The sequence below is a fragment of the Anabrus simplex genome, chromosome 1, assembly GCF_040414725.1.
Source record: "Anabrus simplex isolate iqAnaSimp1 chromosome 1, ASM4041472v1, whole genome shotgun sequence".
Lineage (NCBI taxonomy): Eukaryota > Metazoa > Arthropoda > Insecta > Orthoptera > Tettigoniidae > Anabrus > Anabrus simplex.
Genome location: NC_090265.1, coordinates 243,915,858 through 243,940,287, shown reverse-complemented (window position 1 = coordinate 243,940,287; position 24,430 = coordinate 243,915,858).

Here is a 24,430-nt window from a genome sequence, read left to right as displayed (position 1 = left end):
ATAATAGAAGCTTTTGAAATGTGGTGTTACAGAAGAATGCTGAAGGTGAGATGAATAGATCGAATCACGAATGAAGAGATACTGAATCGAATTCGTGAGAGGAGATCGATTTGGCGAAATTTGACAAGAAGAAGAGATAAAATGATAGGACACATCTTAAGACACCCAGCACTTCTGCAGTTGATTTTTGAAGGAAGTGTAGGTGGTAAGAACAGTAGGGGTAGACAAAGGTATGAATATGACAAGCAAATTAGAGCAGATGTAGGATGCAGTAGTTATGTAGAAATGAAAAGGTTAACACAGGATAGGGTGGCATGGAGTGCTGCATCAAACCCGTCTATGGACTGATGACTCAAACAACAACAACATCTTCCCCACATTTACCAATCAGCCTTTCGTATCCTTCAGTTATATTTCTAACTTTTGCATTGTAATCGCCCGTTAGTACTTGCTTATCCTTGCTGTTGACTCAGACTATTATGTCACTCAATGCTTCATAATACTTGTCAACTTCTTTTCCATTTTCACACTCACACGGTGAAAATACTTTTTTTCTGCTATTAGCTTTACGTCGCACCAACACAGATACGTCTTATGGCGACGATGGGGCAGGAAGAGGCTAGGACTTGGAAGGAAGCGGCCGTGTCCTTAATTAAGGTACAGCCCCAGCATTTGCCTGGTGTGAAAATGGGAAACCACGGAAAACCATCTTCAGGGCTACCGACAGTGGGGTAAAAATACTGAGACAATTCTCATCCTACTTCCTCCAGTTGCCAATTCTACCCATATCATTCGCTCATTTACATGCCTTACAGACGTTTTTCGCAATTTGCTTTACGTCACGCCGACACAGATAGGTCTTATGAAAACAATGGGATAGGAAAGGTCTAGAAGTGGGAAGGAAGCAACCATGACCTTAATTAGGGTTTAGGGTACAGCCCCAGTATTTGCTTGGTGTGAAGATGGGAAACCACGGGAAAGCATCTTCAGGGATGCCGACAGTGGAGTTGGAATCTACTATCTCCCGAATGCAAGCTCACAGCTGCGCGAATCTAATCTCACAGTCACTTGCTCGGTTTACAGAAACTTTGTTGCGGGCAACAGAATTCCTCATGGACATTCCTACCCCGCACTTGCACTTTCCTTTTTAACACCCGTCAAACACACTTTATGATCTCGCATCTCTTCCTCATTATCTCCCATTACCTGAATATGATTAATTCCTAACCCGTCCAGATGCATCCACTTTGCTGACTCAGCCAGTTCTACTTTCATTGTTCCACAAGCCCCGTTAATATTAAAAACCCATAGCACTTAGTCTACCAAAATTACGAGGGGTCATGTGGTCAGCACAACGAACGCAAGACGCCAATGGGTAGCGGAACAGCCTCCCGAAAGGGGCCTTGGCCTACCAATGCTTCTATACTCATCCCCAGTATTTTCCTGGTATGATAATAGGAACCATCTTCAGAGATGAGATAAAATACCTAGTCTCCGAGCTAAACTTAGAACCCGCGGTCCTTACCAAAGCAGCCTCTTAATATGAATAAAACTAATCTCTTTAGGTTCAATCCTGTTACAGAGGACTGTAAACGTTGTGTAACCGGATGCACTGCTGGGTATAGGCCTCTTCCATATGCGTCCATCGTCTTCGGTCTTGAGCCACTTGGAACCAGCGTGTTCCATCCAACAACTTTATGTCATCGAGCCAACTCTTCTGGGGTCTTCTAATACTTCTCTTGTGTTCCCATAGTCTCCAGTGAACAATCCTAGAGGTCCATCTGTTGTAGTCTTGTCGACCTACGTGTCCTACCCATTGCCATTTTAGTCTTGCTACTCTCTCTGTAAGATGTCTGTTACATTCGTTCTTCTCCTGAAGTGCAATGTGATAAAGAAACATCTAGTCTTCGAGCTAAACTTAGTACCCGCAGCCCTCTGAATCACAGATGACTAGTACGCTTACTAAAGCCGCTTCCATACGTATCCCCAAGTAAAGATTTTAGTCGTCTCTTACCACAGGTGTTTAAAACACTGAATGTTTGATTGTAACATTTGAAGTTTATAGATTTAAGACATTTAATCGCCTACTGAAATGTTCACATCACTAGAATGGAACTGTAAACGTTGCATAACCGGATGCTCTTCCTAGATGTATTCAATATTGCGTGTACGAAGAGATGTGCAATAAGATATAAAACACCTAGTCTCCGAGTTAAACTTAGAACACGCCGCCTTCTAAATCACAGATCACCAGTACGCTTACTAAAGCTGCTTCCATACTCACCCCTAGCATTTGCCTGGTGTGATAATGGGAAACTATCTTCAGGCATGAGATAAAAAATGCCTAGTCTCCAAGCTAAACTTAGAACCGCGGCCCTTATCAAAGCAGCTTCTTAGCTATGAATAAAACTAATCTCTTTAGGTTCAATCCTGTTACAGAGGTCTGTAAACGTTGTATAACCGGATGCTCTTATTTAATATTGCGTGTACGAAGAGAAGTGCAATTAGATATTTAAAAAAAACCTCTAATCTCCGAGCTAAACTTAGAACCCGCGGCCGTCTGAATCACAGATTACTAATACGCTTACTAAAGTCGTTTCCATACTTATCCCCAAGTGAAGATTTTAGTCGACTCTTACAACAGGTGTTTAGAACACTGAATACTTGATTGCAACATTTGAAGTTTATAGATTTAAGACATTTAATTGTCTACTGTAATGTTCACATCACTAAAATCGAACTGTAAACATTGTATGACTGTGCGCAATGAGATAAAAATCACCTAGTTTCCGAGCTAAACTTAGAACCTGCGGCCCTCTAAATCACAGATTAGCAGTACGCTTACCAAAGCTGCTTCCATACATATCCCCAGCATTTGCCTGATGTGATCAGGGATGAGATAAAAAATACAGATCGCGAGCTAAACTTTCGAACCCGCGGCCCTCACCAAAGCAGCCTCTTAGCCATAAATAAAACTAACGTCTTTAGGTTCAATCCTGTTACTGAGGACTGTAAACATTGTATAACAGGATGCTCTTCATGAATATTGCGTGTACGAAGTGGCCAAGACCCCTTCAGGGGCTTGAACTAGGATCAACCTGCGAAGTAATCAAACTCGGCCTTACAAACTATAGCATTCCAGTAAAGTACCAGTGATCTCTAACCTTAATCTCTGGGAATGTAACTAGCTATTTACATTAATCATACCATTCAATGTTAATTTAATGGGAACTGGATGTGATAACCGCCTGCCTTACTTGTGTGTGTCCCGACAAGGTCACAGGCTAGCCCGTGTGTTTGCTGTGCTGGTACTTCCGCTCACGTTAGCGAGCAATATACAGGCATCACGCAGTATATTTTTCGTTCATTTGCTCTTAGTCTCCGAGCTAAACTTAGAACCCGCGACCGTCTGATTGCCTGCTGTAATGTTCACATTACTAGAATTGACCTGTAAACATTGTATAACCGGATGCTCTTCCTAGATGTATTCAATATTGAGTGTACGAAGAGAAGTGCAATAAGATAAAAACACCTAGTCTCCGAGCTAAACTTAGAACCCGCCGCCTTCTGAATTACAGATTACTAGTACGCTTGCTACAGCTGCTTCCATACTCATCCCCAGCATTTGCCTAGAGTGATAACGGGAAACTACCACATCCCTAACCACATAACCAAGTGGTTGACAGGCAGGGGATACCGTGAGTGTTTACAAGTTGTAAGCCCATGGATGGTTTTTTTTAGTTACCTTGTACGACAGTGAGGTGGTTATCGCGTAAGCTCTTCCAATAATAAGATACCGGTAACAGAGAGTTGACCGTGCAGTTAGGGGCGTGGCGTTCAAGATAGCGAAACTCTAATATTTTAAATCATACATTACATACATTATCATCATAGACTGTTATGCCTTTCAGCGTTCAGTCTGCAAGCCTCTGTGAATTTACTAAACGTCGCCACAATCCTCGATTTGCAACTAGTGTTGTGGCCTCATTTAGTTCTATACCTCTTATCTTTAAATCGTTAGAAACCGAGTCTAGCCATCGTCGTCTTGGTCTCAATCTACTTCTCTTACCCTCCATAACAGAGTCCATTATTCTCCTAGGTAACCTATCATCCTCCATTCGCCTCACATGACCCCACCACCGAAGCCGGTTTATGCGTACAGCTTCATCCATCGAGTTCATTCCTAAATTAGCCTTTATCTTCTCATTCCCAGTACCCTCCTGCCATTGTTCCCACCTGTTTGTACCAGCAATCATTCTTGCTACTTTCATGTCTGTTACTTCTAACTTATGAATAAGATATCCTGAGTCCACCCAGCTTTCGCTCCCGTAAAGCAAAGTTAGTCTGAAAACAGACCGATGTAAAGATAGTTTCGTCTGGGAGCTGACTTCCTTCTTACAGAACACTGTTGATCGCAGCTGCGAGCTCACTGCATTAGCTTTACGACACCTTGATTCAATCTCACTTACTATATTACCATCCTGGGCGAACGCACAACCTAAATACTTGAAATTATCGACCTGTTCTAGCTTTGTATCACCAATCTGACATTCAATTCTGTTGAATTTCTTACCTATTGACATCAATTCAGTCTTCGAGAGGCTAATTTTCATACCATACTCATTGCACCTATTTTCAAGTTCCACGATATTAGACTATAGGCTTTCGGCACAATCTGCCATTAAGACCACGTCGTCAGCATAGGCCAGACTGCTTACTACATTTCCACCTAACTGAATCCCTCCCTGCCATTTTATACCTTTCAGCAGATGATCCATTCAAACTACAAACAGCAAAGATGAAAGATTACAGCCTTGTCTAACCCCTGTAAGTACCCTGAACCAAGAACTCATTCTACCATCAATTCTCACCGAAGCCCAATTGTCAACATAAATGCCTTTGATTGCTTTTAATAATCTGCCTTTAATTCCATAGTCCCACAGTATGGCGAACATCTTTTCCCTCGGTACCCTGTCATATACTTTCTCTAGATCTACGAAACATAAACACAACTGCCTATTCCTCTCGTAGCATTTTTCAATTACCTGGCGCATACTAAAAATCTGATCCTGACAGTCTCTCTGTGGTCTGAAACCACACTGGTTTTCATACAGCTTACTCTCAACGACTGATCGCACCCTCCCTTCCAGGATGCCAGTGAATACTTTGTCTGGTATACTAATCAGTGAGATACCCCGATAGTTGTTGCAATCCTTCCTGTTCCCTTGCTTATAGATAGGTGCGATTACTGCTTTTGCCCAATCTGAAGGTACCTTACCAACACTCCATGCTAATTTTACTACTCTATGAAGCCATTTCATCCCTGCCTTCCCACTATACTTCACCATTTCAGGTCTAATTTCATCTATTCCTGCTGCCTTATGACAATGGAGTTTATTTACCATCCTTTCCACTTCCTCAAACATAATTTCACCAACATCATTTTCCTCCTCCCCATGAGCTTGGCTGTTTGCAACACCACCAGGATGATTTCCTTTTACATTGAGAAGATGTTCAAAATATTCCCTCCACCTCTCCAGTGATTCCCTGGGATCTATTATGAGTTCACCTGAATTACTCAAAACACTGTTCATTTCCTTTTTCCCTCCCTTCCTAAGATTCTTTATTACTGTCCAGAAAGGTTTCCCTGCTGCTTGACCCAGCCTTTCCAGGTTGTTACGAAAATCTTCCCATGACTTATTTTTGGATTCAACAACTATTTGTTTTGCTCTGTTTCTTTCATCTACATACAACTCCCTGTCTGCCTCGGCCCTTGTTTGGAGCCATTTCTGATAAGCCTTCTTTTTACGTTTACAAGCTGCTCTCACTTCATCATTCCACCAAGATGTTCGACTTTTCCCATCTTTACACACAGTTGTTCCTAGGCATTCCCTTGCTGTTTCTACTACAGCATCCCTGTATGTCACCCATTCACTTTCTATATCCTGAACCTGCTTACTGTCTACTGTTCGAAACTTCTCACTAATCATATCCATGTACTTCTGTCTAATTTCCTCATCCTGGATTTCCTGAATTCGAAGTCTGTTAAGATATAGTCTATTATGGATCTGGCACCCCTAGCCTCCCATGTGTAGCGGTGAATAGTCTTATGCTTGAAGAATGTATTCGTAACAGCTAAACCCATACTAGCACAGAAGTCCAGCAAACGCTTCCCATTCCCATTAGCTTCCATATCTTCCCTACATTTACCAATCACCCTTTCGTATCCTTCAGTTATATTCCCAACTCTCGCATTGAAATCGCCCATTAGCACTATTCTATCCTTGCTGTTGACCCTGACCACGATGTCACTTAATGCTTCATAAAACTTGTCAACTTTATCCTCATCTGCACCCTCACATGGTGAATACACGGACACAATTCTAGTCCTAATTCCTCCAACTGACAAATCTACCCACATCATTCGCTCATTTACGTGCCTAACAGAAACTATGTTGCGTGCAATGGTATTCCTGATAAAGAGCCCTACCCCAGACTCTGCCCTTCCCTTTCTAACACCCGTCAAGTACTCGTTATCTCCCCTTACCCGAATATCACTTACTCCTAGCACATCCAGATGCATCCTCTTTTGCTGACTCAGCCAGTTCTACTTTCTTTCTTGCATAAGCCCCATTAATATTGATAGCTCCCCATCGAATTCCATTTCGTTCGCCAAGTTGTTTCCAAGGAGTCCCTCGCCTGTCAAATGGGAGTGGGACTCTTTTCTTTAATTATAAATCTCAATCTCGGGGTCAGTCGAGCGGATATGAGCTGTGAGCATCCATCCTGGAGATAGCCGTGTACAAGGTCACCGGCTGACATGCGTGAAACAGGGTTGCCACCTTTAGTTCTTTTGTACTAGATCTAGTACTTCATGGACATTTTTAGTACGTTAGTTCTTTTTATGGAAATCTAGTACCTTTTACGGAAGTAGAGCAGAAGCTCTTCTACTGCAGCAGAAGAACAAGAAAGAAATTGATAAGAAGTTTCAGAGACAAGTGCCTATCTTTTTATGTTGAATTCTGCGAACAGATTTTTAAGAGGATTGATTTTGTGATCCTATTTGAAAAATCTGTCCATGTCGAACTCAGAAAATTGCAAATGAGATGCAGCTTCATCAGCACAATTCCATTAGCTATATATTTCCCTAATGTAATTACAGGAAGTGTTTATGAAGTTAGATACAAAATGGTGGTTAGCCAAATCCACAGAAATATAAGAGCCTTTCCAGTCTGTCGAACACACAAGCTCAATATAAATATTATACTATAACATACATGTAAAAACACACACACCATTAAACAATATTTATATTGAACGTGTGTGTTCAACAGACTGAAAAGTTTTAAAGTCACATTTAACTGAGTAGACAGTGGAAAGTTCCTTCTTAATAAACAAGTCCACAGAGTCGCTGAAAGAAAACTAAGAATATATGAAATTTTGCTTTTGAAGTGAAAAATCCTGTAGGCGACTACATCTTTCCAAATTTGACGAAATTTGTGAAGGCAGTGCTCTGTTTAGGGGCTGCCTGGCCGAGGCGGTAAAGGCGTGCTCGGTTCGCCCGGAAGGACGTGGGTTCGAATCCCCGTCAGGAAGTCGTAAAATTTAAGAAACGAGGTTTCCACTTCCTGAGATACATATGGCCCTGATGTTCACTCATCCTACGCCCAAAATGAGTACCAGGTTAATTCCTGGGGGCAAAGGCGGCCGGGCGTAAAGCTAACCGCTCTACCCCATCACGTGCCGAGGTTAACAATGGTGGAAGCCTTTACCTTCCACTCCTCCAAGGGCCTGTACGGAGGTGACTTTGCTTTGCTTTTTAGTGCTCTGTTTACCACATTTTTCTGCTGCAACAGAAAGTTTTCCTGCTGTTACTATAAATAAGACGAAACTGAGAATCAACATCGAATCCTGCATGTTGAATGAATATTCAGTATGTGCATATTCTAAACACAAATAAATGACTATAAATTCGTACTCAGCTTGGAACTGGATGTGTTATGATGGTGTTGATTGAAACTGAAACATTGCTGCTTCCCATAATAGATATCAAAACCAGTAAGTTCTGATTATTACAAATTTCTTATAAAATAAATATGTATTTTTAATAAGTATAATTTGTTTTCTATACTGCCTTTATGAATAATCCTACTACATTGTAAAAAAAAAAAGAAGATTTAGTACTTTTTCCCATTAAAAAAAACCAAACCCCATGGCACTACAGCCCTTGAAGGGCCTTGGCCTACCAAGCGACCGCTGCTCAGTCCGAAGGCCTGCAGATTACGAGGGGTCGTGTGGTCAGCACGACGAATCCTCTCGGCCGTTATTCTTGGCTTCTTTTTCCCATAATCTAGTACCTTTTCATGGGAAAATTTAGTACGAAACGTTTTTGCCCGGTGGCAACCCTGGCGTGAAATTAGATGTTTCGCTTCCGCTGTACTCTGCCGGTTGTCGAGCGAGTCTGCCACGCAGTTAACTTCCAATAAATAACTTGTTAAAAGTAGATCTCTGCTGAATGCAAATCAATTTCATACATGTATTAATAATCTCAGGTAATGTATGCGTGTGTGCGTGTTTTGCTATGCAGACTAATAGGGATGATTATTGATGTTGTATAGATAATCTCAGGTAACGTGTATGCGTGTGTGTGTGTGTTTTGCTATGCAGACTAATAGCGGTGATTATTGATGTTGTATTGATAATCTCAGGTAACGTGTATGCGTGTGTGTGCGTTTTACTGTGCAGAGTAATAGTGGTGATCATTGTAATAATAAACTCCCGTGTGAAAAAATGCAACACCTTAACGGCTTCGAAAAGCTTGCATTTGGGGATAGCGGGTTCGAACCCCCTACTGTTGTCAGCCATGGAGATGCGTTTCCGTAGTTTCTTATTTTTACACCCGGGAAATGCTGGGGCTGTATCTTAACTAAGACTACGGTCGCTTCTAATTCGCGGTTTTGAGTCACGTAGCTCGGGGATAGCGTGGTCGAACCCCCACTGTCATCAACAGGTTTCCGTGGTTTCTCATTTTTACACCAGGCAAATATTGAGGCTGTTCGAACCCCACTGTTAGCAGCTATAAAGTTGGATTTCCATAGTTTCTTACCAGGCAAGTGCTGCAGTTGTACCTTAATTAAGATTTCAGTCGCTTCTACCGTGCGGTTTGGGTGACGTAGCTATCAGCTTGCAACGGGTTCGATCTCCACTGTTAGCAGCAGGTTTGCGTGGTTTCTCATTTTCACACCAGACAAATTATTCGTTTACCACTAAACACTGAGTGTTTTAAACACCTGTGCGTGTGATAATGCGGTCGCTATTATAGGCTTCCGTGGTTTCTCATTCTTACATCAGGCAAATGGTGGCGCTGTACCTTAACCGCTGAAAGCTATTGTATGTGTGTTGCTGGGGGCTGTACCTTAGCGTAGCTATTATCATATTTTTATTCTGTATAGTACGTTATGTATTAATGCCATTACAACACCGAGCGAATAGGGATGTAGGCAGAGAAAGTTCGCGCCAGATAGCGCTCGTGTACTACTGGGTAAGCGCAAGGCGATCGTCTTATGTTTCTCCCAGTCAGCTGCGAGTAATGTATAGAATGTGACCGAGTTTTCTGAGCTAAAGCGGACTGCATCTTCTCTAATTTTACTCGAAGACTATATTAATTAATTGTATAGGTATATCCCCCAGTATATTACGGACGATTTTCAGCGTTTAAGCCTTAAACAGCTGCAAAATGAGCTACGGACCAGAAACGCTAAAACTAGCGGGAGTAATGAAGAATCAGTACAGCGGAAATTAGAAATTTCTAACACGCTTTATTATCCAAATAATGAATAGGAGTCAGCATGCCTTTTCCTAAAGATTACAATTTCTTGAGTGCTGTACATCGATAAATAGCCTATATAAATGTACCTCCACAAGACTTAAATCATGAATAGATATTTAAACACGCACTTGCTCCCCTTGCTCATAGACTTCGATTCATGTATTGTTTAAGGTTGATGGCTTACATGAAACTGCAGATACAGCCTTTATCCACCACCAAAAGCATGTGAATATATTTTAGTTTCCCAGTGCCGGTTCCTTTGAATATTTGACCATCAGCCATAAGGTGAAGATCACTATCACAGATTTGCGTCTGATGGATGATTTTGTATTTAGAAAATCGGAAATAGATGGAGCACTTGTTTCCAACTACAAATCATTATGTTATGCGGGATACATACTTTTCAGCAAAAAGTTTGTTTTGTTTATAAAAGGTTAATTTCAATCGGGTGAAATTCTAAAATGCAGTGCTGTGAAATCCGAGTACACAAAACATAAGGTCTATAATGTGAAGCTTATTTTAGGAGTACCTGGTGACATTATAGGAAGGGAATGTGAACGTTTTGCTGGAGCAGGCCCCAAAGCATGTTGTAAGCATATTGCTGCTGTAAGCTACCCATTAGGGCACTTCCCTAAGACTGTTATTATTCAGTGTTCAGAAACATGCAGCCAAAATTTATAAAATTTTCAGTATCCCCGTACCAAACGGTTGAGGACAGTTAGCCCTATTAAAGTGGGATGTTTGCCCTTGGAACAAGTTTTGCTATTATAATCTCAGTTGCACCAGTTATAACTCTTGTCGAGGGATATTTCTGTCTAAAAGCAAGGTGGATGTTTTCAAGGACATTTTCCCTATCAGGCCACATGTTCAACTCTTTAAATTGGCAGTACGGTACATGAAATCAATCCAAACATTAAATATTATCCCAACAGTAGTTTCATGGATTCCGAAGTTAAGGCTTAGTTCTTTATCAGATTTGTTGGTCCTTAGATTCATAACTGTCAAGAAGAAACACAGTCTGGGTTCAAGAGGGAATATATGTAAATTGTAGGTATCTGTTTTCTCCCAGAACAGCAAACTCCAAATTACAATGTTGGACGTCTACAAACCCTGTATAGCGCAATATGGCATCAGGATTACGCATTGTTTGCTCAACAACCAAATCACCTGTAGAATTTTTTGAGTGCTGATCTCTTTGAAAATGGGAGTCACAAATGTAACATTCACTTCTTCGGGTATATTCATGATTTCTTCCCGTACTTCAAAGGAGGTAATTTCTGTATATTCCGATATTGTAGGCTTATCGTGGTAATCCGGCAATTTTCTGGTGTATGGCCTCTTCCTTGCTTTTGTTGTGTTCGTGGTCCACGGAAAAAGCGATGGAACAACGCCCGGTTTTAATCTTGCTCTCTCACCTTTAAATACAAACGCATAAATTCGGTGGTAGTTACCGAAATGCTTAATCGGTTTATATGTAGAAAATAAGAATTGTTTCTCTTCGTAAATCGTACTTACCCAACAAAGTTTTTCGTGAAGTCACCGGGTTGAACACACTTTAATATTTTCGGTCAGATTCTTCTCACCGAAATTTTTCTTCTAAGAGCATGTGTCCATTTCTTCCTCATTTCTTTATTTTGTGGGAACTGGTGAAACGAAAATGATTTTTTTTTTCAAAAAGGAACACTGTAATGTCTCGGGATAGTCACGAAAATAACAATTTAAGCAACTTAAATTCGTGGATATTTAGCGGCATGAGTACACAAGAGACAAATGAAGAGCGCATTGCGCTTACCCAGTACAACAGCAGTGCGCTCTATCGGTGCTAGTTCTATGCATCCCTATTAGCTACACGGTTAGGACATGCGTTGAAGGAAAGAGAGGGGGAAGAACCTATGTTGTCAACCATGTTAATAGATTTATGTGGTTCCTCAGCCATTTACGTGGTTTCATACTTTTTACCAGGTAATATCAACATGACAGTAGACAATTAAGTCTAGCTTTCAATTCTATAAGATTAAAATGTTGCAAACAAAAATTCAATGTTCTAAACACTAAACACCTGTTGTAAGTGGCGACTAAAAAGGGTGTCGCCTGAGTAGCCGTCCGAGCTATTCTGCGTAACAGATTAATTTTTTTAATGTTCGATTTATAGATAGATTAGATTATGGTGTCGCCTTGACTGACTAAACTCATTTTATAAACAAGGTAAGTTAACAATACATTTCCGATCCCTCTCACAGCTGACGTAAAATTATTTTGTCTGCGTGGTGGTAGTGATTATTGATTTAAGAGGAAGTACACCAATCACACTTCTATTCCTCTCCCTTTTAATATAAACTAGAAGCCCGCAAATCCATCACCTTAACACAATACGATGTAGAATTAAAGAAGTGCGTTTGTTATTATGTTTTCAACAGAGAGATTAGCGTTCGAACCCCATAATGCATGTATTAGAAATGTTTTTTTCTAATAAAAATGGAACAAAGTTCGAATCCTATAACTTTTTTACTATTGTGTTTGCGATAAGAGACAGGGTTTGAATCTATTATATTTTATAACTAGATAAGAGTTCGAAATCTATAGCTGTAATACAGATTTTCTTCTGTTGCATGCGTCAATGTTTCTAATAGAAATGAATCAAAGTTCGAATCCCATAATATTGTGCTATTGTGTTTGCGTTAAGAGAACAGGGTTTGAAGCCATAATTTTTATTCTGATACGGTAACTAAATCAGAGTTCGAAATATATACATACTTTTCTGTTGCATGTGTCAGTGTTCGAATCCCCCGCAAAATTCCATCTCCTTAACACAATATAGGTAGGACAAAGTGGTAGTCTTTAAGAGGAAGTACAACTGTACACTTTAAAATCCCACCTGTCAACAAGATACCGCGCGTCCACCTGTTTCTATCATACAATCAAGTTAAGTTTTTCTGCCTAGTAAATGTATGTTGACTATTCAAAGATAACAACTGTCCTTTGTAACAGGATTGAACCTGTCAACATGTTTTGTCATGTCGAATGGAGACATAGAGCATTTGCTTGTTCTACAATCAAATCTATATTTTTGCTTGTGTGCTGATTACATTCTGAAACAGGATTGAACATGTTTTGTCTTGTCGGATGGAGACATACAGCCTTTGCTTGTTCTACAGTCTATTCTATATTTTTGCGTGTGCGCTAATTGCATTCTGTAACTGGATTGAACCTGCACACATGTTTTGTCTTGTCGGAGGGTGACATATAGCATTTGCTTATCCTGCATTCAATTCTATATTTTTGTGTGCGTGCAATCGAAAAGGAAAAAGTATTGCCTTCTCCTTATCGCATCCTCTTCCTCCTACCGCTCCCTCCTCAATCGAAAAAGAGTAAAAAACTTATGCGATTAGGTAAGAAGAACAAGAGGACAACGCTACACCTAGCTTTCCAGTTTAATAACGTAAGTATATCTGGTAAAATGTAATATTTTAACTAATCCTCTCTTTGCAATCTAGATTAGATCATCATGAGTTAGCTCTTTTAATGTCGAGAAGGGCAGCTTGCATAAAACTATGTTGGGGAGGGTCTTATCGAAAAGGGGAGCTTGCTTTAAAACTATGTCGGGAACAGTCTGGACGAGAAGGGCAGCTTGCATTAAAACTATGTCGGGAAGGGTCATGTCATGTCGAGAAGGGCAGCTTGCCTGTGGTTAGGCCCCCGCTATGTCCTCGTTCAAAGAAAATTCCGCAGCGTGGCTAAGTCCCGTCAAGATAAATTTAAATTCTCCGCTCCTACTTAGCAGCAGTGTGGATAGACCCTATCAAGATGACAGCAGTGAAGTTAGACATGTTCAAAACAAGTGCACGTGGTTAAGACCTGTCAAAAAGCACGTGGATTTTAAATTCCACGCCCACTAGATGGTTAAGATGGCAACAGTGAAGTTATAATATGTTAAGATGGCAGCACGGAGGTTAGCCACGTTTACTTGTTGAAAATCCATGCACACGTGGTTAGGACCTGACAGCTGTCAAAAGCACGTGCCACATTCGAAATTGCGCGCCTGCACATGGCTGAGTACTGTAAATATAACAGCAGTAAAGATAGTATCGTTTTCTTTTTCAAAATTCCGTGCCACATATCTGTTACAAGCTTGTGATGTGTAGCTAAGTCCCGTTAAGATGCGCACGCATACAAGATGAGCTTACATTCTCTTATAAATATTGTTAGTCGATGTACTTACCTCGACAATCGCAAATTTCGATATAAGCTTATATTTTCTTTTACCAGAGTGCGCAACAATAGTCTCATATTTGGCGCGCACTGCATGCTGATCTATACTTCCCCCACCTACTCAACGTTAGTATAAATACAACTCCAAGTTGCAGTTTCATTCGCTTGCCTTGTAACAGGCGGCCGTGCCCTGGCATCTTAGCCGAGGCAATATTTCTTGTAGAAGACTCATCGCTACGGTGGTAGAGCTCTAGGGAGAGAGAGAGAGAGCACATCTCTCACTCACCCATCCCCTATTTTTGGTAAGGGAAGCTGGTAGAAAAGGGCTACCTCTCTACCCTCTCCCCCGAATTCAACGAAGCATAAAAAATTCTCTGAGGTTAGCCTTGCTATCTTGAGCGCCTCAGCTCGCGGTTAACTCCCGTCTATGAGGTTAGCCTTACTCACTTTTTCATATTCCGTGCCCCAACGCAGTTAAGGTGGCAGCAGAGAGGTTTGGTCATGTTAAGATGGCAGCACTGAGGTTAGCGACGTTCACTTGATAAAATTCCGCGCGCACGTGGTTAGGACCTGTCATCTTGACAGTGTCAAAAAACGCGTGGATTTTAAATTCCGCGCCACCACGTGCATAAGGTGGCAGCAATGAGTTTAGGATCCGTTAAGATGGCAGCACTGAGGTTAGCGATGCTCACCTGTCCGAAAAAGTAAGGTTAGGGTCCGTCAAGATGACAGCTGTCACGGTCAGCCATAGCACATCCGTCGCGGCAGGGGCCGCGGCTCACGAGATGCCGGAGGTGGAGCCTCCGGAGGGGCCACTTAGGTCGGGTCTGATGACTCAGCCTGCCGTTCGACGAGGTTCGCCAGCTGCAGCAGTGTCTTGTGGATTGATATGGTGCATACCGTGTTTTGTTATAGCTTATGCTGGTCTCATTTTATTCTTAGCTAAGGCACTGTCTCTTTTGTAATTCTTGTTTGTATTATGCCCCTCATTTTGTACATAATAAAGCACGCGAGGGTCTCACCGTGATGGCGGGTTCGAGCCGGGCCTTGGTCTGGGATTGGGGAGTATACATTCCAAGGGGTCGGTCGGACTTGTCCTTATGGGGGACTGCTCGCCGATCACTCCGGCCGCTCGCGTCTCTCGACTGTGCTCGGAGCGCTGTCCCTGGGTGAGCCAGGAAGCGCTCCTGGTATACGCCTTCCCCCCTCGACTATATAAGCCGGGGAGGAGCGCGGCCGGGCGAGGGGGAGGACGAGTTTGGCAGTCACAGCGAGCGGACGTAAGTGCCTCCCGCTGACTCATCTCTCCTCGCCAGGCGATCTGTACTTTCCCAGTACTAATCAGGCAGCTGTACTTGGTGCACTTTCGAAAGAGCTTTTGTCTAAGCTGAAGCACTTTTCAGTGCTCACTTTCTTTTCCAGGCTTTTATTTCAGGAGGGCCAGGATGACTACGGCGGACAACGGCTAGGGCCGCCAGACGAGGTGGGCGGCGACATCGGTAGACATCAGGCACCTCCGAGATCTCTTTAGCCGAGGGCCACCAGCACCGGAAGACAGCACGGACCCGCAGACAACGCCACCAGTGCCGGAGCCGGAGAGCGAGGTGGAGACGGAGCCGTACAGGGTTGCGTGTGACCCCCTAACGGATTTTTCTTCTGCGAGGGCTACACGGAGCCGGACAACGAAGCGTTGCTCGCCTACTACAGGCCGGGGCGCTCTGTACATTCTGAACGGGGCCTAGTCCTGGACGGAATGCGGTGCCTTGCCCACGGAGGCAAGCTCATCTCGACGACCATGTCCGTGGAGAGCTTTCTACCAGGAGGCCTCATCATCAGGCATCACGACCAAGTGCTGATGCGTGACGTGTAAAAGGAGCTCTCTAATCTGTTTCAAGTCATCCGAATACCAGGGAGGGACGGCGTGCCAAGGATGAACGCCGGTGCCCTCAGGAGGAGGGCCGAGACGGAGACGGAGACCAGGGAGGCCATCTCCCAGACGCCAAGAAGGCTAAGGCATAAGGCGGTTAACACCGACTTAGTCCAAGCCACCCAGCCGGAGAACAACGACGTCACGATCCAGGTGACACGCGCCGCCCCGCGGAGCCGCAACTGTGCGACCCAGGCTAAGCGGTTCGACTCTGCCAGGTGGATGCAGACCGAGTTTCCCAGCTCCCCTGCGGTGAAGTGGACAAAGTAGACAAAGTGGACAAAGTGGACGCAGACCAAGGCCTATCAGGAAGGGCCTATCACCCGGGCGCAATCCAGAAAAGCGCCCCAGACGGCGGACAGCAGCACAGCAGTGCAGAAGGGCGCCCCCTGGCGATCGAAGGTTGCTATCTAGGCCCGACCTGCCAGCGTGTCTGTCGAGGTGCAGACATCGATGTGCGCCCACAGGACAGGGAACGCAGTTGGGTGTCAGCACAGACCGACGCCAACGCCGTCAGCCAGGAGGAGAGAGACGCCGTCCCTACAGCGGCACCACCCGCAACCGCGGGGTTACCAGGCCGGGAGGAGGGCCATCAGGACGAGGCCTCTTACCCCGCCGAGAAGAGACCACTACCCCAGGGAAGAAGACGCCGCCTCCGGACCAGGAGAAAGAAGGCGACGCCGGCCGCCAGGAGAGGGCCGCCTTGCCGCCACCCAGGATTGATCCCAGGATAGCAGCTGACCGAGGAACCAACGAGGAGAGGACCTCAGCGGGTAGCGGCAATCAGGTGAAATCGAAACGTCCCCCTCAGCAGCTCTTGCGGTGTCTCCGCTGTTTGAGGTCGGGCCACCGGCAGGAGAGATGTGGGCTCGTAGTGAGGTGCAATCGTTGTGGGGTTATCACCACTACAGGTCTGCGCAGCACTTAAAAGAGTTGCCGGTGTGCGCAAACCGCGCGGGGGGCCGGCCGGCCTCTCATCGCAGTTACCCTGTGTACTGGGCCATAGCGCGGGCAGGAAGGAAGGAGGCCCGGAGTCATGACCCACCCCCATCCAGAAGGCTCCCGCCCCGGCGGGCTTGGCCTCATTCTCCGGGATCCGAGAATGGGTACGAGGGACCCCAAGGAGGTGGCGCCGTGCGGCGGGCCCTTGTGGTACTTGACGCATGGCTCCGCAATAGGCAAGGCCCGCGCTAGTCACGGCAGTGACCAGAAGGACTGATCCTTTGACAACGGTAATGGTGAGAATATGGATCATGGTTGGTGCAAGATACCTTTTCTCTACTAACACAAACATCTGGACCTATTCAGAAACCACATCCTTGCATGTCCTATCGCAATTTGTCAGGTTTTACACGTAGGCTCTTTCTCTTTCCGCCTATGTGGTTTTCTCCTGACCCTTAACACCACGCCTTAGCATCACCTTATCAACACAAACCTTGCCTGTTAACGCGTCTGACGTGCAAACAGGCGGGTACTCCTGAAGTATCATTCCCACTCTTCCCTGCTATCTCTTTTTTGTCTTAGAAATAATAGCATGTCGGAGGCAATGTAGATTGAGTCGATTGCCACGCAGGGGAGCGGGCTTCCACCCTCCCCCCCCCCCCGCCCTAAAATAAAACGGCTGGGCGATTAGTCTGCTGGTGGCAGGATGGAGAAGAATGACATCAGTAGACGAATTAGTCTGGATGGTGTCTTTAAGAGGAGGAAGGATCACAGTATGAAGATAAAGTTGGAACTCAAGAGGACAAATTGGGGAAAAAATTCGTTTATAGTAAGGGGAGTTATGTATTGGAATAACTTACCAAGGAAGATGTTCAGAAAATTTCCAATTTCCTCGCAATCATTTAAGAAAAGGCTAGGAAAATAACAGATAGAGAATCTGCCACCTGGGCGACTGCCCTAAATGCAGATCAAGATTGATTGATTGATTGATTGATTGATTGATTGATTGATTGATTGATTGATTGATTGATTGATTGATTGATTGATTGATTGATTGATTGATTGATTGATTGATTGATTGATTGATTGATTGGATACTTCTTTTCTTCCACTGCATTTGTGCGATCTCTGCAACTCTCTGTTATATTGTTGCGCTATGTATGCGCGTTGGCGTTTCTCCATTTCAACCTGCATTTATTGGACTATTGTTCATGCAGGTTGCGTCTCACTAAATTTCCAGTACCCTGTGTTTCCCACTGATCATAGAATCAATACTTTATTGGATAATATAGCATTTTCTGAATTTTAACATATCAACCGTAATCGTAAGTCCACTACACCTGGCCCGGACTATATCACATATGCTATGGTCGACACTCTTCCCTTCCGTGTGAAACTAATTCTCATATAACATTATAATCTAATTTTACACACGTCAAAATTCCAAAGAATGGAACAACTTTGAACTCATCCCAATGCCCAAACCAAGTAAAGACTCCCCATAATCCGTTAAATTATAGAGGTATCATATTAGGCACGTGCATTTGGAAAATCTTCCAACGAATTATTTTTAAACGACTAATCTGGACACTGGAATATTACAATTAATGCTAAAACATCAGTTTGCTTTCATACCAGGCCGTAGCAAACAAGAATCCATTAATACCTTTCTTACTATTAACTCGAAGCAGGGAGCATCATACAATTGTGGTACTCTTGGATGTACATGGAGCATATGAAAACGACCTCCGTTTCACTATACATCATAAATTAAATTGGAAACTAAACTTTAAAACAATAAAAAAATAAGTCCAAAAAACAAATAATACGCTCTCTTACGAGGCGTAATTGGGGTCTGACCCCGCTACACTTCTGACAATATATAAAAGTACCATCCGTTCACAATTGATTATGGCAGTACCGTTTCTGATATTGCGGCTAATACGAGTATTATGCAATTAGATAAAATACAGTATCAAGCCATAAGAATAATCAATAGGAGCACTTCAATCTACTACCACCAATGCTCTATTAATCGAAAACTCGGAACCTCCTTTTATACTCCGAAGATAAATTTTAGTCACCAAGTACTACTAAGAAAGGTGTCACTTATCAACGAATGAATACTTACAATGCGACTGTAGTGAAATGGAATGCTTAAGATATTGAATAGGTGTTTTCTCGTATTGCCTGTGGGTAGTACAGTAAATATCATCGCAATATGTTTTGCATTCTAATCCCTTTTGAGATAGCCATTCGTACGTTTTTAAGAGCTATTGCTATGGATGTTCTGCATTGTTTCAGTGTTTTCTGACTAGAGTAGATCAAGATATCATCGGCATATTGTATGAAACGAACGTGTGGTATAAGCAATTACTCGAGATCACTACTATGGAATGCAAAAAGCATGCCGCTGAGTGTGACTCCCTGCGGGAGACCTTTATTTGTATATCTATTATTTGTATGTGCAGGGAGATATTTGACTTGTAGATAGGGTGACCAGATATTCAGAGACAAAAAGCAGGACCTGATCTAAATAAGATCTAGCAGCGAACTTGATCGCCAATATTTCTCGTTCCTTTTAAGCGATACCAAGCGTAAAATGCATACAACGAATCGTACATTATTACTCACTACAGCATGATAAAACTTAAAAACATTCTGATTTTAGATGCATTAAAAAGGAAGTAATTTGTTCCAATAAAAATAACCATATTTTATTAACGTATTAACCTATTATGCTATTACATTTGTTTACAGTACAACACACAGTGTTACATTAACACGTTGTAGTGTGAAGTCACTGTGACAGGCTCTTGTACTTTTCACTTGAATGAATTGTCTTCAACAGCTTTAAGTTTCCACGCAGTATGTCATAAAGCTCTACCTAGTGATTACCATGTGTTTTACATTTTCAGGCTTTAGCCTGGATTTTTCATTCGTCCAAAGATTGTTCATTAATGAAATTACCCGTTCTGTGCGAGCATTTGTAGCAGGCAAGCTTAACACATATTCTACAATATCACCTATATTCCTGAAGCCAATATTCCTAGATTCAAAATTAGTGAATATTTCCACCCACCTCAAATGAGTTGGTGTACGAGCCGAATTCCCGAATTCTCGGGATCGCTGAGAAGAGTAGTGACACTACGGATTTTGTATGTATGTTCAGTCATCAGCCCTAAGGCTGATTGGATCCTCAACAGCTCCACCATCAGCTGTCATAGACAGCCTAGGCATCACTGAAGAGGCGTACTAGGGAAATGAGGAGTGAGGTAGTTTCCCGTTGCTTTCCTCACTGAGCCAGCATTTGCTATTACATATCAGTCTGCCAAGCCCACTGAAATGCATGCACCAACCGACCCTATGAGCAACATTTGCACACCATTTATAGCAGGGACTGGCTGCATAACGAATGGCATTACTAGCATCACTCATACCTCAGTCACTTTCATACTGTCAAAGCCAAGGATAAGACAGAGACAGATCAATGAAAGTAACAAAATTGCTCTAGCCTATACCAGAAGACTTAGTGCACTGTAAACACTAGGTCCCGCCAGCAAAGGCAGGAGTGAGATATAAAAATCGAAAATAGTGCCGAATCCATAATGTACTCGGGGTCGCTGAGATGAATAGTGACACTCCGGACTTTTTATCCCTTACGGATGGGAGTCGAGGAAGGGTGAGGTATACAAATAATCGAAAATAGTTTTGAATCCACAGTTTTCTGGATCACTGAGATGAATAACGTCACTCCGTATTTTTGAAGTCCATATTCAGCACCCTTTGGGGTGGAGGGCGATTGAGGGAGTGGCACATAAAAAATCGAAAATAGTATCGAATCCAAAGTTTTCGGAGTCTCTGAGATGAATAATGACACTCCGGAATTTTAAAGTCCAGTTTCAGCCCTCTTTGGAGTGGAGAAGAAGGGGGAGTGAGACTTAATAATAATAATAATAATAATAATAATAATAATAATAATAATAATAATAGACAATAGAAACGAATCCACGGTTTTGGGGTCACTGAGATGAACACTGACACTCTGAACTGAAAGTCCAAGTTCATCACCGCCGGGCTGAGTGGCTCAAACGGTTGAGGCGCTGGCCTTCTGACCCCAACTTGGCAGGTTCGTTCCTGGCACAGTCCGGTGGTATTTGAAGGTGCTTAAATACGTCATCCCTGTGTCGGTAGATTTACTGGCACGTAAAAGAACTCCTGCGGGACAAAATTCCGGCACCTCGGCGTCTCCGAAAACCGAAAAAAGTAGTTAGTTGGACGTAAAGCATTTAACATTAACATTAGTTCATCACCCTTTGGGTTGGGTGGCGAGGGGGGAGTTAGATTAAAAATTATCGGAAATAGTGTCGCATCTGCAGTTTGCGGAGTCGCTGAGATGAATAGTGCTACCCTGCAATTTCTCAAAGTTCGAGTTCAGCTACCCTTCGCATAGGGGATGAGAAAGAGTAAACGAATAAAATGACGAAAATAGCCGAGATTATGGATCTATTTGTGTACATTCCAGCACAGCTATCAACTAAATTCGGTGCAGATATTACTTGCTATGTGTAGGGACGTGACACCCCTAGAAACTTTAGCGGAAATGGTGAAATGCGAATATAAATAAAAACTACCAACAATAGTGTCGAATCCATAGTTTTCAGGACTACTGGGGCGATTTGAACCAAACTTGTTACACTTATGACTAATGTAACTATCAGGAGACTAACAGCGTAGGGGAAAGACACCCCTAGCATCCTTAGGAATGGGGTGAGAGGTGTGAAACATAAAGTGAATCGAAAATAGTGTCGAATCCATACTTTTCGGGGACGCTGAAATGAATAGTGACACTCCGGACGTCGTCTAAGTCCAAACTGAGCCCCAAAGGCAGGGGCAAGAGAAGAGGTGAAGAAATGAAAATGTCCAAATGACTGAGATTATGGATGTTTGTATGTATGTTCCAGGATAGGTGTCAACTAGGTAAAAATATTACCTACTATCTGGAAAAAACACTTGGGGGCAAGACACCCCTACAAGCCCTAGAGAAGGGGGAGAAATATAATTATAACTAAAAACGACCTATGTTAGTGTTGAATCCATACTTCTCTGGACTACCGGAGATATTTCATCCAAACTTGGCACACTTATGACTAGAGCTGGGATTTCTATGTAATTATATATTTTGTTCCTTGCTATTTAAGTGCTGGGAAAAGTCATATGTCTACAAAACACTATGTTAGGGTTATTATCACCGAATATCATTTTACATATTTTTTAATATTTGTGGGTATTCTACGCCGGCCCCACGGTATAGGGGTAGCGTGCCTGCCTCTTACCCGGAGGCTCCGGGTTCGATTCCTGGCCAGGTCAGGGATTTTTACCTGCATCTGAGGGCTGGTTCGAGGTCAACTCAGCCTACGTGATTACGATTGAGGAGCTATCTGACGGTGAGATAGTGACCCCGGTCTAAAAAGCCAAGAATAACGGCCGAGAGGGTCCGTCGTGCTGATCACACGACATATCGTAACTGCAGGCCTTTGAGATGAGCAGCGGTCGCTTTGTAGGCCATGGCCCTTTGGGGCTGTTGCGCCATGGGGTTTGGTTTGGGTATTCTACATATTCTTAGTGACATTACATAAAATTACATATTTAGCGTTTTCCTGTCTTCGTATGAAACAAATTACCGAATTGAAATTTCACACTTAATGTGGGGCTGTTTTCTGTCCTCTTAACAAAGGGATTAAGGGAATTATGAGTGACAGGTATTTGAGAGGATTATAGGCGCAGGTAGAGACCCTTACGAAATAGGTTTTTCTAAAGGTTCCAATTAGTTGCAGGAAATCTGTTACTTTACATATGCCAGTCTTAAATCTTTCATCCCTTTCAGAGTTAGTTGCTTTACAACTAGCCACTTTCATGTTGGAGTTTCCAGGAATATTTTTCTATACGCATTTCTGTGACCTCTTTGTTATGTACTTAGGAATTTCCAAATTTATTCTTAGAGCTGTCTTCCTTTGAAATGTCTCAATTAGGTTTTATTTTCTTTTGAACATCTGAAGAACATAGTTGATGAACATCAGTTTTCTCTAGAGTCAATATGGCACCAATAGCGTCCTCGCTGGCTTCAAAATTAAAATCGTGGATTGCAGTTGACGAGTCCTTTGCAACTGATGGCAAAGTAGTATTTGTCAAGCATGCAACAAACATATCGCACGTTCCATGGAATTTCAACTTGATTAATATGCACGAAGTCCGTGCATAGAAAAAACCAACAGGTAGATCTACAAAAGAAACAAATCCTTTTAATACAGATGCAGCCTTCACCTTCAAGTAACCCTTTTATAAAGACTTATGCAGAGCAATGATTGCAGCCAATATTCCATGAACTGCCTGAATTCACATCTTTTCTGGAAAAATACTGCAATCAACATGTTCCTAACCAATCAACCCTACGCAAGAATTATCTTCAAGTCTGCTACGACGAGGTATGCACAGTAACATACAGCATATAAGAAATTATTTCATATGGGTTGCTCTTGATGAAACAACAGATGCTAAGAGTAGATTTATTGCAAATCTTGTTGTGTTGAAGCTACAACATAACAGCGCCTCAAAACGGTGTTTGATCTACTGTAAAGAGTTAGACTATACAAATCACTCGACTATTGCGAGATTGGTGAATGATGGATTAAGAGCTCTGTGGCTGACTGAGATGAAAGAGGAAAAGGTATTAGTGATATATTCTGTTGCTGCAGGATACATGCTTAAGGCTGCAATTGCTTTGGAGATGTTTTATCCCATTGTGCTCTATTTTACATGCTTGGCTCATGGAGTGCAACGTGTTGCCGAAGATATTAGGACTAAGTTTCCACAAGTGAACACATTAATTTTAGCAACAAAAAAAGATTTTTCTAAATGTTCCACAACGAGTGGTATCTTGCAAACAGCAGTTGCCAGAGATACCAATGCCGCCAGAACCAGTGTTAACGAGGTGAGGGACATGGACAGAAGCAGTTAACTTCGGTAGTGAGCATCTAGATGCTATAAAGACTGTGGTAGATTATTTTGACCCTGAACATGCTCTATCTACTAGTAAATCACAAACTGACTTTAGAGACTCCAAAGTGGTCTCCTCAATCACCTACAACAGGGACAACTTCTGCTGGCTTCCAGAAAGCATCAAACGTCTAGAAACATCAGGACTGCCACTGCAATATTCTATTGCCATCATAGAGGATGCTATTGAAAAACTAAGTGCTGTGCATGGAGAAACTGGTGCAAGTGTATTGGGTAAATTGCACAAAGTGTTGAAGAGAAATCCTGGTTATTCAACATTTCACAGTATGTGCCGAATTCTAAATGGAGTTGGCGTTGATCGTCCCGAGGACACTTCTCCAGGGAAAATTCCTCTCCTAAAATTTGCCCCAGTTACATCATGTGATGTTGAAAGATCTTTCTCTGGATATAAGAACATCCTAAGTGACAAACGACTTTCCATGACCCGCAGAACGTCGAAAAATACT